Source organism: Ailuropoda melanoleuca, chromosome 12, assembly GCF_002007445.2.
Source record: "Ailuropoda melanoleuca isolate Jingjing chromosome 12, ASM200744v2, whole genome shotgun sequence".
In the NCBI taxonomy this organism is placed as follows: domain Eukaryota; kingdom Metazoa; phylum Chordata; class Mammalia; order Carnivora; family Ursidae; genus Ailuropoda; species Ailuropoda melanoleuca.
In genome coordinates this window covers 67626457-67642695 of record NC_048229.1, presented here as the reverse complement: position 1 = coordinate 67642695, position 16239 = coordinate 67626457, and the positions used below count along the sequence as shown (strand labels likewise).

The 16239-nt window shown below is 38.4% G+C and overlaps 1 protein-coding gene across 2 annotated transcripts in view; it reads right to left on the bottom strand.

Moving 5' to 3' along the window:
- Positions 1–15850, bottom strand: part of AP1G1 (adaptor related protein complex 1 subunit gamma 1) — a 73794-nt gene extending 57944 nt beyond the window's left edge. The window contains exon 1 of one of the 2 annotated variants that reach the window (XM_019801516.2): positions 15513–15850. The gene's annotated coding sequence lies outside the window, so the exon portion shown is untranslated. The remainder of the gene's footprint in view (positions 1–15512) is intronic. The other variant, XM_002920952.4, reaches the window with a different exon arrangement.
- Positions 15851–16239: the final 389 nt, after the last annotated feature.

The following is a 16239-nucleotide window of genomic DNA, read 5'->3' as shown; positions in this document are numbered from 1 at the left end:
ATATAGAGTTATATATAGAGTTACAGAACTCTATATATAATAGTTAAAAAATACATGAATAAAAAATTGACAGATACCAAAGATATCCCAATTATAGAGACCTCAACATGCCCCCTAAGTAAATGATAAATTTAGAGTATCAGCAAAGATATAAAAGACCTGAATGCCATCATCAACTGACTGGATCTAACCAATAGTTATGGAACAACTCAATCAACAATGGCAAAACAGGGGCACCTGGGTGGCGCAGTCGTTAGGCATCTGCCTCCGGCTCAGGGAGTGATACCGGCGTTCTGGGACTGAGCCCCACATCGGGCTCCTCCGCTGGGAGCCTGCTTCTTCCTCTCCCTCTCCCCCTGCTTGTGTTCCCTCTCTCCCTGGCTGTCCCTATCTCTGTCAAATAAATAAATAAAAACTTAAAAAAAAAATGGCAAAACAAACATTCTTTTCAAGTGCAAGCAGAACATTCACCAAAACAGACCATATCCTGGGTCATTAAAAAAAAAAAGTTTATAAATTAAATGAATGGAAATCATATAAAATAAAGTACAGTCTCTGGCCATTAATATAATTAAATTAGAAATCAATTAACAGAAAGCTAACTGGAAAATTTTCCATGGACGTGGAAATTTAAACATTCCCAAATAACCCACTGGTGAAAGAGGAAATATCAAGGGACACTGGTAAATGTATGGAACTGAACAAAAACATAAACACACATTAAAATTGGTAGTACACACGTAGGTAGTGCTTGATGGAAAATGAACAGCATTAAATTCTTGTGTCAGAACAGAAGAAACATCTCAAGCAATCTAAGCTTCTATTTAAGAAACTAGGAAAAGAGAAAAATAAAGAGAAGTAGGAAAAAAGCATATAACAAAAAACAGAAATCAATAAAATTAAAAACAGAAATCAGGTCAAGTCAACGAAACCACAAGCCAGTTCTTTGAGAAGACTAATAAAATTGATAAACCTCTAGCTAGATGATAAAAGAGAAACAACACAAATTACCAGTATTAGTAACAAAAGTGGATATCACCACACACATTAAAAGGATAATTAGGTGATACTATGGTATCACAGTGCACATCCCAACTGGACATTCATATGCAAAAAAACTGAATCTCAACCTAAATCTCACACCTTATACAAATATCAACTCAAAATGGAGCACAGATCTAAATGTAAAATACGCAACTATAAAAAACTGTTAGAAGATGACAGAGGAGGGGTGCCTGGGTGGCTCGGTCGTTAAGCGTCTGCCTCGTCTGCCTTCTGCTCAGGGCGTGAGCCCCGCGTTCTGGGATTGAGCCCCACATCAGGCTCCTCTGCTAGTAGCCTGCTTCTTCCTCTCCTACTCCCCCTGCTTATGTTCCCTCTCTCGCTGGCTGTCTCTCTCTGTCAAATAAATAAATAAAATCTTCAAAAAAAAAAAAAGATGACAGAGGAGAAAATCTCCATTACCTGGGGTTAGGCAAAGAGTTCTTGGACGTAATAACAAAGTCACATCCATGAAAGAATAAATCATAAAACTGGACTTCATAAAAATTACACTTTTGCACATTAAAAAACATTGTTAAGAAAATGAAAACACAAGTTACAGATTGGGATATTTACAAGTTGCATATCCAACAAAGGACTTGTAACCAAACTATAAAAAGGAACTCTCAAAACACAGCAATTAAACCCAATTTTTAAAAATGGGCATTAAGGTTTGAGAATCTTGAATTCAGAAAGCAGCAGGATCAAAATCTTTCACCAAGAAAGTGAAAAAAAAAAGTTTAACAGTTCAAGGCCCATTAACTACAGTTAACATAGAAAACAGTATCATAAATAATATCAACACAAGCATTATTTATATCCATTTCAAAGGGAGAAGAGAGAATGTAAAAAATACGGAATCAGAAGTTAGTTTCATGCATCTCTTTTTCCCCTCCTTACTCAATTCGTCGTCGCACTATCCCAGAGATGACCTAAGTAATAGGGAAACATGTTATACCACAAAGTTGCCAACCCTCATTCAACAAATATTTGCTGAGCCTTCTCCATATCAGGCATTGCGATAAACGCTGGCGACTGCCAAGGTCATGATCTCTACCCTTAAGAACTCAGAACTCTAGTGAGGAAAACAGATTTTTACAATTTCAGCAATATAAAAAAGCAGCAAGAACTGCTTTTGCTGACCAGTGACAGAACAGAAAACTGTATTTATAGTAAGCTAAAGTGTGTCATGGCCAAACATTCAATATATTTAGAAAGTTCTTCTTTTGCAAAATTAAGTTCCTTCTTGATTAACCCAACAGCTCCAAAATTCCACATAGAAAGAGATCGATAGCACAGTACCAGTCCACAGTTTCTCATCCTAACCCTTTAAAAACAAAACTTAGAATTTTCTGAATTTTAGAAAGGTAATGCAGTGCATATATTACAGGTCATAACTCGCCTACTATGTCCAGGGTAGCAGTTCCATTATATAAAAAATATTCTGCAGCAGCAACATGTGTGAATATTCATTCACACCAAATGAGAAAAGATAAATACTACAGCCTCATGTCTGGTCACATCAGATTTTAACACCAAGAGAATTATGAAGAACTGCTGGGTTTTTGGTTTTGTTTAATTTCAGAAACTGAGATAAAGGATGTGGAGATTTTACCCTTATTCAAGGACCCTAATCATTGTTAAAAATGTTTAACTAACTGAGCCACCCAGGCCCCCAGTAAAAGAACCTATTCTTTAGAGATACAAAAATGCAGTAAGAAAATAAGAACATGCATGTGAAACATAAAGATCAACAAAGTGGGACATCTGGGAGAGGGGAATATGATGAAGAACATATATTTTATGTCTGAAATGTTTCATATTAAAAATTAAATTCAGGGACACCGGCTCAACTGGCTAAGCATCCATCTTCAGCTCAGGTCACCATCCCAGGGTCTGGGATTGAGTCCCGAAGCAGGCTCCCTGCTAACTGCTTCTCCCTCTGCCTGCCGCTCCTCCTGCTTGTGCGACCACACTCGCTCGCTCTCTCGCTCTCTGACAAATAAATAAATAAAATATCTTTAAAAATTAAGCAAATAAAAGTTAAATTCAAATACATCTAATCTACGTAGTGAATACTGTAGACCCCATAACCTGGAAAACACAACCTACTTGCTCTTACTATAATGTTCAAGATTTCCTTATGTTTTAAGAATTACTTGCCTTTCAAAATACTCAAAAACCACAAGACTCCTTAAAATACAATAGCTTAAACATCTATTGTTAGTAATAATAACAAATGATCCTGTTTTTAAAAATAAAGAATATGGTGTATAGTGATGATTCAGCTAAACAGGACACAGCTGAGAACTCAAAACACATCTTTATAACCTCATGCAGCAATACAGAGAGCATCCCATCAACATACTAAAACATCTACTTTACTCTATTTGCAGGCTCTAATTTACAAATTAGAAAACTGGAAGGGAAAGAGAAGGGGGTGGGAACCAGGAGACAGGCTATTTAAGGGAAGAACACTGATGGTCATCAAAATGTCAGATTGTGGATAAATGTATTTATTTCATTCCTGTTATTTGATAATGTTGAGGGATGACTGGGTGGCTCAGTCAGTTAAGTGTTCAACTCTTTTTTTCTTCTCTTTATTTATTAAAGATTTTATTTATTTGAGAGACAGCAAGAGAGCACAAACAGGGGAAGTAGCAGAGGGAAAGGAAAAAGCAGGCTCCCCACTGAGCAGGAAGCCCAATGTGGGGCTTGACCCCAGAACACCGGCATCGTGACCTGAGCCGAAGGCAGACACTTAAACGAATGAGCCACCCAGGTGCCCCCTAAGCATCTGACCCTTGATTTTGACTCAGGTCATGATCTCAGGGTCGTAAGATTGAGCCCCACATCGGACTCTGTGCTGAGCATGAAACCTGCTTGGGATTCTCTGTCTCCCTCTCCTTCTGCCCCTCTTCCCTCACCCCCTGCACACTCACTCACTCTCTCTCTCAAAAAAATAATAAAAAATAAAAAATGTTGAAAAATAAAAAGAACATAAAGACGTGTCAACTTCATTTTTGAAACGTTTCTATCCAAAATGTAAACAAAATTAGGTTTTGGAGCTTAAGCTAAATTAATTACTTTATATACCCCCAAAAATAACCAAAATTATGAATGCTTATTTAGGAAAGAAAAATAAAAGACAAAAAACAATGACTGTGTATGTTCCAATTCTCCTAAAATGTATTCCAAAATGGAGAAAATGGTTATTTTCCAAAATCTCCCAAATCTCATGGATATTTTTTAAAAGACTTTATTTATTTGAGAGAGAGCGCACACGTGCGGGGGCGGGGGGCGATGGAGAAAGACACAGGGCTTGATCCCAGAATACCGGGACCATGACCCAAGCCAAAGGCAGACGTCCAACCTACTGAGCCACCCAGGCACCACACAAATCTCTTTAATTGATAAAGATTTTCCTCATACAGCAATACTAACCCCAGGCCATGATTACCTTTTTTTTTCTTTGAAATGTGTATTTTTCCCCACTCAAATATAAGCTCCTAAAGGCCAGATCCTTATTAATCTTATTTATCCCTGTATTCCCCTTACCTAAGAGTAGGAACTTGAGAAACACTGTAGTTAACTGAATTCCAAAAGCTAGAAGACTCTTAGATAAAGAAAATGCACTTGTCCTTTCCAAAGCAAACAAAGTAAAGGTGCACTGGCTACTTACCAACAGCCATGGGAAGGCATCAGGACTCAATCCAGTCCTCTATTCTACCTTGCTCAGTTAACTTTCTACTTCTCAGCTCACACTACCTGGCTGTGAGCTCTGAACCAATGACAGCCCAGTTAAGAATATATAACCAAAAAGCTGGGACTCCTGCTGTGCATTGTCCTTCTTCCCCCAAACCTGAAGCTATGTGAACTCTAATCTAAAAAAATCCTAAATTAAAAGCAATTTCTCAATATTAAAATTACCACCTTCTCTATCCAATACAAAAACTGTACTTGAAGTCTTTCTTGATAAACAATAAGAAAAGATTCAACAATTAGATTTCAATTAACTTTGCCAGTGATTACCCTATAACATCTAGACCCAGATTTAAGAATGGCTAAGAACACTCAAGGGACCTAAGTTAACACTAGGCAAAACCCTTCAAAAGAAGTTAACGTGCTCTCCCACCTTCATTTTCCACATGGCCATTTTTTTTTTCAAATTAATAACAACAGTGCTTTTATTTTTCTTTTTAAGATTTTATTTATTTCTATGAGAGGGGGAGAGAGACAAGCAGACTCCTTGCTGAGCAGAGTCTGGTACAGGGCTTGATCCCATGACCCTGAGATCATGACCTGAGCCGAAATCAGGAGCCAGAGGCTTAACTGACTGAGCAATCCAGGGGCCCCTCTCCACATGGCCATATTTTTTAGATTATGCTCCACACAGAAGCCCTATTTCAGATTTTTATTGCATATGATATCTGAATTACTTTAATGCATTTACAACTTAGAAAACACTATGACCAAAGTAATAAGGAAGCTTACACCAAACTGGTCAACAGTACTAAGCTTTGATCAGACTTGTACTTTCCAAAATATCTTATAGATACCAGCTGTTATTAATCTGACTTAACTGGGTTCTTTTCACCCTCTTTGTGTTTCTGTGGATTGCTTTCTTTTGAGTATTGGGGAGTACAAAGGGGGAAGCAGTGCACATGTATCTCCCCTATATGAGGAAGTGTTCTTATTGAAGGGAAATGTTCTACAGAATGAAGAAAAAGGGAGAGTAGTGTTAGTACATCACTGTTTGAATAAGAGAGACTATTATCTGGGGATAAGTATTTGGTCACTGCAGAGGTAAACACCATTGAGGGACAGGGATACTTCTTTCATTGGGTTTCACCAGGGCCTAGAATGATGAAACATTCAAGATCATTCAACTTTATATGCTCTGGCTTCAGGGACATAATGCAACTTTGTAATTACCAATCATCTTCCCAAGTATCTTATCTCCCAAATTCCTCCACACAAGGAAAGGGGTGCCCTGGAAATCGGATAGGTAATTCAGGAGAAAAGCACAGCCCCTTGTGAATTACAACATTGTTATTCTACCTCACACATCAATGATTAGGCTAAATCATTCCCAAATGAAACACTAAAATGGAATTTTTCCATTTTCAAGGCTAAGGAATAGGCTGTGAAATGTGTAACAACATCAAGATACCACCACACCCTGTCTAGGCAGCCAGCTGGCATTCCTCTAAGTAGAAGTCCTAAGCTCAATTCTCCCTAAAATGCCACAGTAATTACAGGAATCGTCTTTTAAAATTATCTAACCAAAATTCACTGAAACTGAGAATTTAAAAATAGATGAATATAAGTGGAAATATGTCTTCTGAACAATTTAATTTCATTAAGATGCATGAATATCAAAGCCAAATAAGGGGCGCCTGGGTGGCTCAGTCAGTTAGGTGGCCAACTGCTCAGTTCATGATCTCAGGGTCCTGGGATCGAGCCCCTCATCAGGCTCCACACTCAAGGAGGAGTTTGCTTGAGAATTCATTCTCTCATCCTCTGCCCCTCTTGCCCTCAGGTGCTCTCTTTAAATAAACAACTCTTTTTTTAAAAAGGCCAAATAAACAATGATAAACATGATTAATATCTAATTTGACACTGATGAAAAGCAGTTTCTACTCTCAACCCTAGTATTATTAGCAAAAAAATGGCATAAGGGGCCCACAAATATCAAGAATTGTCACAAAATTCTCAAAACAAAAAATTTGTTTTTAAAGCTATGTCCCAAAGGGTATAATAAATGTTAGAGATAGACTATCTGTGCCTTGTATAAACACAGATGCCTTTTTAACTTTTTTTATATTTTCTGCTATCTTTTAAATAATGAAGATTTATTTGAGCAATAAATCTTGCTTTGAAAATTCAAAGTAATAAAAATCATAGTAACAGATTAGAAAGGAAAACTGAACTTTCAAAAAAACAAGACAGCATTAATCATGACAGGACAGAGCCACATTTATCTAAAGGCATTTTCTACAGGAGGACATTAGAAAGTTTATTAGAAAGTTACTAGAAAGTGATTTCACACTAAAACAACAAAGTTTCCCAAGTATATTCTTCATAAATCCAAGTTCTGTTAAATTCTGGATACCAAGAAAGGAGGGGAAGGGGATCTGGTCCAAGGAAATTAAAGATCCATTTTTTAACCCACGTTTCTGACACCAGTTAGAAAGAGAGGCAGAAGAGGCCTGGGTAGCTCAGTCAGTTAAGAGCCCAACTACTGATTTCAGGTCAGGTCATGATCTCAGGGTTGTGAAAGCAAGCCCCATATCAGGCTCTCCACTGGGCATGGAGTTCGAGTACGATTCTCTCTCTCCCTCTCTTAAAAAAAAAAAAAAGAAGAAGAAGAAAAATAAAAGAAGTAGAGGAAAAGTCCAATTGACAACAGTATCAAAAACCATAAAATGCCTAGCAACAAATTTAGCAAGAAAGGCATAAGAACTACATGAAGAAGACTATCAAATCTACAAAACATTTATTGAAGAACCTAAAACTGAAACAGGAGCTGAACAAATCGAAATTCATCATAAGGAAAAATTTAGACCATTAAAAATGTCCGGCCTCTCAAAATTAATATATGAATATAATGTAATTCCAAACAGTGGAAGTTTACTGAACCCAACAGGATTATTTTCAATCAACAGGTGTAAAAATAGGGGCGCCTGGGTGGCACAGCGGTTAAGCATCTGCCTTCAGCTCAGGGCGTGATCCCGGCGTTATGGGATCAAGCCCCACATCAGGCTCCTCCGCTATGAGCCTGCTTCTTCCTCTCCCACTCCCCCTGCTTGTGTTCCCTCTCTTGCTGGCTGTCTCTATCTCTGTCAATAAATAAATTTAAAAAAATCTAAAAAAAAAAAAAAATATATATATATATAGGTGTAAAAATAAATGTTTAAGAATAGTTAAGAAAATGAAAAAGTACAGTGATAGGAGCTTTTCTTTTCTTTTAAAGATTTATTTATTTTAGAGAGACAGAGCATGAGTGGGAGGGGCAGAAGTAGAGGGAGAGAAAGAATCTCAAGCAGAACCCGCACAGAGCAGGAAGCCTGATGGGGGTCTTGAACTCATGACCCTGAGATCATGACCTGAGCCAAAACCAAGAGTGTGATACTTAACCAACTGTGCCACTCAGGTGCCTCAATAGGAGTTTTTCTTAACGGAGTGTAATTTTTTACAAAATTACTACACTCAAAAAAGTAAAATAATAGTAAAGGGAAAAAAAAAGAACCAGAAATAGAGCAAACATACATGAGAACATAACATACAACATGGCATTTAATTGGGGCACCTGGGTGGCTCAGTGGGTTAAGTGCCTTCAGCTCAGATCATGATCTCAGGGTCCTGGGATCAGGCCCCACATCAGGCTCCTTGCTCAGTGGGGGAATCAGCTTGTCCCTCTCCCACTGACCCTCCCCCTGCTTGTGTGTGCTCTTGCTCTCTCAAATAAATAAGATATATTTTTTTTTAAAAAATGGCGTTTAATTCACTAAGGAAACCATACTTTAATCTTCATGTAGTTGGCTCTCTATACAAAGGAAAACCATATAAAACCCATTGCTTCGTATCCTAAAAAAGTTAATTCAAGATGAAGAAATACATGTGTCACACAACAAAGAATTAATATACCATAAGGAGTTCCTACGAGATTTAAAAAAAAAAAAAAGAGGAAAAACAAAAGAAAAATGAACAAAGGACATGAACAGAAAATTCTCAATAAAGGAAATCCAAACAGCAAAAAAACATATCAAAAGAGGCTAGCTCCAATAATGGCCAGGAAAATTAAGATGAACTGAAAGAGGATTCATTATCTGGCAGACCAGTAAAAATTAAATTATTTACATCCAATGATGTGATGATACAGAAAACCCATTGCTAGTGGAGGGAGAAATGACAACCTACTTAGAGAATAATCTGGCAATAAAAACATTTAAGGTATATTTCCTTTAACCCAGAAATCCCATCTTGGAGAATCTAGTCTGTAGAAATAAAAAGTAGCAGCAAATGAAGTGACATGTACAAGGATATTTACTGTATCACTGTTTCTATTAAAAAAATCTAGAAGCAACCTAAATGTCCATAAGAAAATAGCTGAATAGGGGACCTGGGTGGCTCAGTCGGTTAAGCATCTGACTCAATTTCAGCTCAGATTATGATCTCAAGGTCCTGGGATCGAGCCCTACGTTGGGCAACACACTCAGCTGGGATATGCTTAAGGATTCTCTCCCCCTGCCCCTCCTCACCCCACCCCACTCCCCACACTCTCTAAAAATAAATAAATAAATATTTTAAAAAATAACTGAGTAAGTTATGTATGATACACGTTCATGCTGAGACGTTAACAGGGATGTTTAAAAAACAAGACTGAATTACATTTATTGACTAGGATGTTTTAAGAAAAGCTTGTTACAGAATAATGTAACAAGTATGATCTCCCTTTTGTAAAAATAAAGAATCCTTATAAATGTGCACATTTAGGTTACTATATATAACACCTGACCAAGCACGGAGAAAAATACTGAAGTATTATGGGGCGCCTGGGTGGCGCAGTCCTTAAGCGTCTGCCTTCGGCTCAGGGCGTGATCCCAGCATTCTAGGATCAAGCCCCACATCAGGCTCCTCCACTAGGAGCCTGCTTCTTCCTCTCCCACTCCTCCTGCTTGTGCTCCCCCTCTCGGTGGCTGTCTCTGTCAAATAAATAAATAAATAATCTTAAAAAAAAAAAAGAATCATCAATGCTTTTAAAAAAAAAAAAAAAGAAAAGAAAAATAGTGAAGTATACCCATAACCCGGTAAAATGCTGGGGAATAACAATGAAGAGACTGAGGGAAATTAATAGCTTTAAATATGTTTTTTAGATTTTTTCATTTATTATAATGGACACCTATTATTTTGTAAATTAAAAAGATAGATTTAAAAAAACTTTTAGCACTATAAAAGTATATTATTCACACAGGAGGAGAGAGACAGTAACAAATCATTGAACTGCATCAACATATTTCCATTTGGGGGGAAAAGACTGAAGTTCTCAACTTAGTATCAGTTTCTTTAGCAAAATGAATTACATATTAGGTATTCAAAAGAAAGAAGATGGGGAAGAGTGGGTTTCTTTGCTGCCACTTGAAACTTTTGAAAAAGAAAGAGTTTGAGTAAATCACAAATGAAGAATAATGCCAATTTCAAAATTAAACATCTAGATAATATTTTCAAGGACACAGACACAAGGTTTTGTATATATTTTCTAAATCTGAAAATAAACTTCACTGACATCAATTCTACAAGTCACAAGTAAATGACCTGCAGTATCTTCTCGTTAACTCAGGACCCTGACTGCTTTTGGCTCTGGCATCAACCAATTACCATATATCTGAGTACCCGAACAATTTTTCCATATTATTTTCATTTATATCATCTATTCCGTGGAGCAGCTACTAAGGGCCAGGCACTGTACTATGGATGTCATAAATTAGATAGTTCTTGTCCTCTGAAAGCTCAAGGAGAGGTAGACAAATTCAAATACTTTAACGGAAATGCTACACCCCATTGCCTGGGGCGGAGGGAACGGAAGAACACGTTCACTAGTTAGACGCCAGAAAAGAAAAGCATTCCAGGTATATGCAGAACAGGTACAAAGAAAATGAAAGAACATGGAGTATTTGAGGAACAGTATTAAAAAAAAAAAAAAAAGAAGTTGTATGTGTAGGGGCGCCTGGCTGGCTCAGTCCATACAGCATGCAACTCCTGATCTTGGAGTTGCTGAGTTCAAGCCCCACATTGGGTGTAGAGCTTACTTTTAAAAATTTTAAAATAAAGTTCAGTGTGTGTAAATAAAAATAATACAACTAAATGCTAGTAAGCTACTTCCCTCATTCTACTTTCTTAAATAATCAACACCATTTACTAAGCCTTCATCATGGAATGTTTCTAAAGAAAACATAAAGCCCAACTTTCACTGGCAGAGACAAACACACATTTAAAAAACATCACATATCCAGAGTACTACCAGAAAAAGCTCTTCTCGCAACAGCGTACCTTCAATAAATCATACCCAAAGCCTAGTATCTACAAAAATATTATATTCACTTACTTTCTGCATTCATCTCAAACCAATGTTTTCACCATATTTTAATTTCAAAAGTTTCAAAAAGTGGGAAGGTAACCAAATCCTTTGTGCAGACTTTAAAAAGGAATTTTAAAAAATTAACTTCCCTTCCTTTTCTTCAGCTTAAAACGGAATAATTTCCCAATAGTGAGGTTTAGTAAATAGCTTCACTAAAATGAGCTGTAAAAACACTAATGGAACTCCTTTGACTTTGAGCTGTACAACTATATGACCATTTACTAAAGTTAGATCTTTTAAACTAATAGTGTACGTCCTTTATTCTGTATCAGTCTCATTTTTAACTTTGCGAGCAGAGTGCAAATATTTTACAATCCCAAAAATCTAAGATCATGTCTTTCTCATATTTGGTCTTCCCAAAAATCCATACATTAACCTCAAGGCCAAACAAGCTGAAAAGCCTAGGATGCTCAGTAAAACACAAGAAAGGTGGAGTGAGCAAAGCAACTGCCTATCAGGTTACACTGTGACTGTTGCACTGTTACAACAGAGAAATGAGGTAAAAACTACTTGCCTTTAAGATGTCTTTATTTACAAAATACAAAGGTCACATATGTCTTCATCATCTTTTAAAAAACTATGACTTTTTCCTTTGAAACCTATTTTTCACTGACATTTATAACTTATTTCCTCTCACCAATTGTCTGAGTAGGCCAAAAAACAAAACAAAACTTCCAAGTACCTAGTGAAAAAGCATTTCTCATTTCAATCACATTATCTTAAACCTTGCCCTTTTCATACAAAAGTGTTAGTTAATGCTGACTCAACAAGTTCGGCAACTGTGGTTTTTTTTCACTTCTGGATCCTTCAAACTTTGACAAGAGATTGTTCTAGTAACCAAAACTCATGCCAAATTAAGTGTTTTGTGTTATTCCTTCAGTGAAAGGAAAAAAAAAAACAACCTTACATGTACTTTCAAGATAAAAATGAATGCCTTCACAGATATAAAATTTTCTATACAAAAAGGCAAATGGAAAAATCCTAATACTTTGACAAAGATACAATTTTTAAAACGTATAAGCCAAGAAATATGAGAGCTGAGATGAATCTATATGTTCTCTTAATTTTAAATTAGTTGTTACCTTAAATCTTAACCTGCATGAAAGGAACTGAATGAAAGTAACAAACGTATGAAGATGTCAAAATCAAGAACTGAAAACAATTCATAAAGCTAAGAATGAATGAATTTTAAGGACCAAAAATAGCTAAACAAGTGGTTGCAGTTTACAGAGAGGTAAAGTAATAGTTTTAGATTCTCTGAAGCTAAGTCTGGGTAAGAGTTTTAAAGTTCTGCTATCAATTAAGCCCTGCTTTTACACAAAATTTTTAAATTCTCATCAAACACAAATAAGGGGATTAAGCACTTTGAAAATCTGTTTTGGTATGTAGTTTCCTAATTCATTTTTTTTTAATTAAAAATAATCTTTTGGAAAATACTCATTCAACTTTTTCAATATATATAGAGTTTTTGTAAATCACAAAACACTTGGGGGCACCTGGGTGGCTCAGTTGGTTAATCGGCTGCCTTTGGCTCAGGTCATGATCTCACGGTCCTGAGATAAGAGCCCAACATTGGGCTCCCTGCTCACTGGGGAGTCTGCTTCTCCCTCCGCTGCTGCTGCTCCCCCTGCTTGTGCTCTCTCACTCATGTGCACTCTCTCCCAAATAAACAAAATCTTTAAAATAATAATAATGATAATAATAATAATAATAATAATAATAATAATAAACCACAAAAACTTGGAGGCACCTGGCTGGCAGAGTCAGCTGAGGATCCAACTCTTGGTTTCAGCTCAGGTTATGATCTCCGGGTGGTGAGATTGGGCAGAGACCGCTTGAGACTCACTCTCCCTCTGCCCCTCCCACCTGCCCTCCAGCTTTTTCTCTTGCACACACACTCGCACTCTCCCTCTCTTCTACTAAATAAATAAATCACAAAAAAATGGAACTTTTGTTTTTGTACATCACTAATTTCAAGACTACTTTTTAAAATAAATAGGCGGGTGAAATATCACCAAGGTACTGCTGACAATTTTTGTACTTTATAGTTTCACTTTAAAATTCACTATCAAGGGGCATCTAGCTGGCTCAGTTGGTAGAGCATTCAACTCTTGATCTCAGCGTTTTAAGTTCAAGCCCCAAGTTAGGGGTAGAGTTCACTAAAAAAATAAAATAAAATTCACCCTCAAATATAGAACTGGTAAAAGTTAAACAGATCAAAGAACAAGCAACTGCTCCCAAAAGAGAATTAACTGAAGTTTCCTAAACAATGTTTCTTTCAAGTATAATCCCACAACCTTAGACACAGTAGACATTAAAGTATGTGATCAATCAACAGTGCACTAAACAGCACTTTGCTTATAATTTGTAAGGCAAAAGGACACTCTCCAGTTGAATGCAAACCACCTAAGAATGAAGACGTTTAACTACCAATACATTATACCACAAAATGAACGGAGTTAAATAACACCTATCTGATAGCTCTTCCCATAACCTTGTTTTTAAAAATGTAAATCAGAAAAAAAAACATAATTCAGAAATGGAACATTTCAGTAACAACTACAAGGGTATGATATTTAGTAAATGAGTAAGCATTCCATAGATGTTCAGGGGTTTGATAGTTCCTTTCATCAAAAGAGAAACACCCTATCTTGGGAGTAAATACACAAATACTAACAAAATTTTAAAAAGTCTCTTTAAAACAAATAACAAGAACACTATTTACAATGAAAACATTCAGTCTCCTACTGAGACATCATGTGACCAGTACAGGAATTTATCTACCTGATGATAAGAATAATGCACTTAGAGATGGATTATAAGTATTAAAAGGTTTGATCCAAGTTCAAGTTATAAATTTTTTTCACTTTCCCCTTCATCCCTCTACAACGAATCCATTAAGATACAAATTTAAATTTCAGCAGTCGTTAGGCTGTAATCTCAAATAAGTTATTTCTCTTTCGCATATTTAAAAACCCAGGCTGAGACGAAATAGAGGTGATTCAATCATACTTGCCTAACTTGAAATGTAGGAAATAATCAGTGAATTACTGTGAAATACTTTTTATTCAAGCATGCTATATTGCAAACATACTTTAAGAACAGCATAGAAGTGGTGAGATTACAGACACCTGGGGAGTATTTTTAAACCAAAAATTAAGGTGTATAGTCTGACAAGTATGGGGAAGAGTGGAAGCGAATATTCAAAATTCAACTAACCCCCAATAAATCCAACACACGAAGTCAACCCAACTATTTTTTAGAATCAGTCAGCAAAGATCATTACCGCACAAAATACCTGCAAGTTAAGATCACTAAGAAATCCTCGCTCCTCTTTTCTGTTAACTAATTCCTACAGTAGCCAAAAAATTTACTTCCCTTTCTGCCGACGTCGGATTAAGATCCTTCCTTCTCAGGCAATTTTCACGCCCAGTAATATATAACATCAGGACAAACACGTAAGTATCAGTAAGCACCAAAAAGCCAAGTGTTCAGCACAGGAAGGGAATTCACAAATGAGAAAACATTTGACAGCCTCCTCCCTACCCCTCCCCCAAAGCCATTTAATCAGCTTTACAAACATTTACTGCAGAAGTATACTCTGAGCGAGTGGTTCGATGAATCTCCATCAAACCCTCACAGGGAAACGTAAGTAATCGTCCCGACTCTTTCAGACAGTCAGAAGATAGGGAGAATTATTAGAAACTGATGTCCGCAAGATCAAGAGTTTGAGAGAAGTATAAGCAGTGCACTCGCAGGTGAGTTAGGGAATAGGGGAGGGACCCTGAAAATTAGGAAAGAAGTTGGTTGGAAGGTGAGAGAGAGAGACGAGGCCGATGTCCGGTTCTGAGAGGACGGCACTGCAAGGCAGACAGCGATTAACTGAGCATTTGGAAGAGCTAAAGAGAGTTCTACGAAAGACCTGACTCGAGTACAAGATACAAGAACGCTGATACGTGGCTCAGAGAAGACACGCGGGGGTGAGACCCGCCCCGCTAACCCCAGGCTCCCTGAATGAGCCCTCAAAAGAGGATCGAAGCCCGAGAAAGTCAATGGGTCCAAAGGAGGCCCGCACCGACCGGGCAACGCCACAGCACAGAACGCAGCCGTGCCCGGAGCCTCCTGGTCCGAGGCCTCGGGTCGGCCCTCAAGAAGTCGGAGCAGCCCCTGGGGCTCCGGGCCCCTCCTGGGCCAGCCTCTGTCCTCTCTTCTCACCCCCCAAAACCTAGGACCGGACCCCTGGGACTGTCAGGAAGCTTCCGGCCCAGCGCTCCCGGCAGGCGCGGGGCAAAAGCAGCAATGTGTTCTTAGCGCCGCGAGTGACACTCACCGGCCCGAAACCTCGAATGAAACCAGCAGCTCCGGGGGCGGCGGCAGCAGTGGCAGCAGGAACCGAACATCCAAAATGGCGGCTCCCTCAGCCTCACCACCGCTACCGCAGGCGGAAGGATCCTTTTAGGAAGGAGGGAGTTTTTAACTAACTTCACAGAGTATCGCAGAAACTTTCGTCTCTGTCTTCCTCTCCTTGTCGATTCCGTGTTCCCTGGCTGCAACTTCTTGTGCACCCCCTCTCCTATTATCCAAGAACTCGGACCCCGCCGAGGACTATTTGCCAAGGAGGAGGTGACTGCTCCTAGCAGAGCGACGCAAAGCGTAGCAAGATACGAGGCGGTCACTGATGACGCGAGACGCTGCTGCCGAGTCACCGCTGCGAAGAGTCTGAGAGAGAAGGATCCGGCTGACCCTGGAAGCCTCCGAACATTGGTTCCGCTTGCGGGGGAGGAGCAGGCTGGGCTACCAGGAAGCGGCGGGGCCACCTGAAGCGGGCGGGGCTATCAAGGTAGCTGAGGAAGTGGGCGAGGCGAGGCAGGTCGGGGCGGGGACCTGATATACAAATATCCCAAACTGTTTCCTTTCGTTGTTGGAGACCTTAGCTTTCACGGAACATGCTCCAAGTGGTCTCGCATTCTAGAGATTAGATTAGAGAATGATACAAAAGAATGGATTCCAAACCCAGTATCATTGCTCAACCTCCTGCATTGGACAAGTCATTTAAA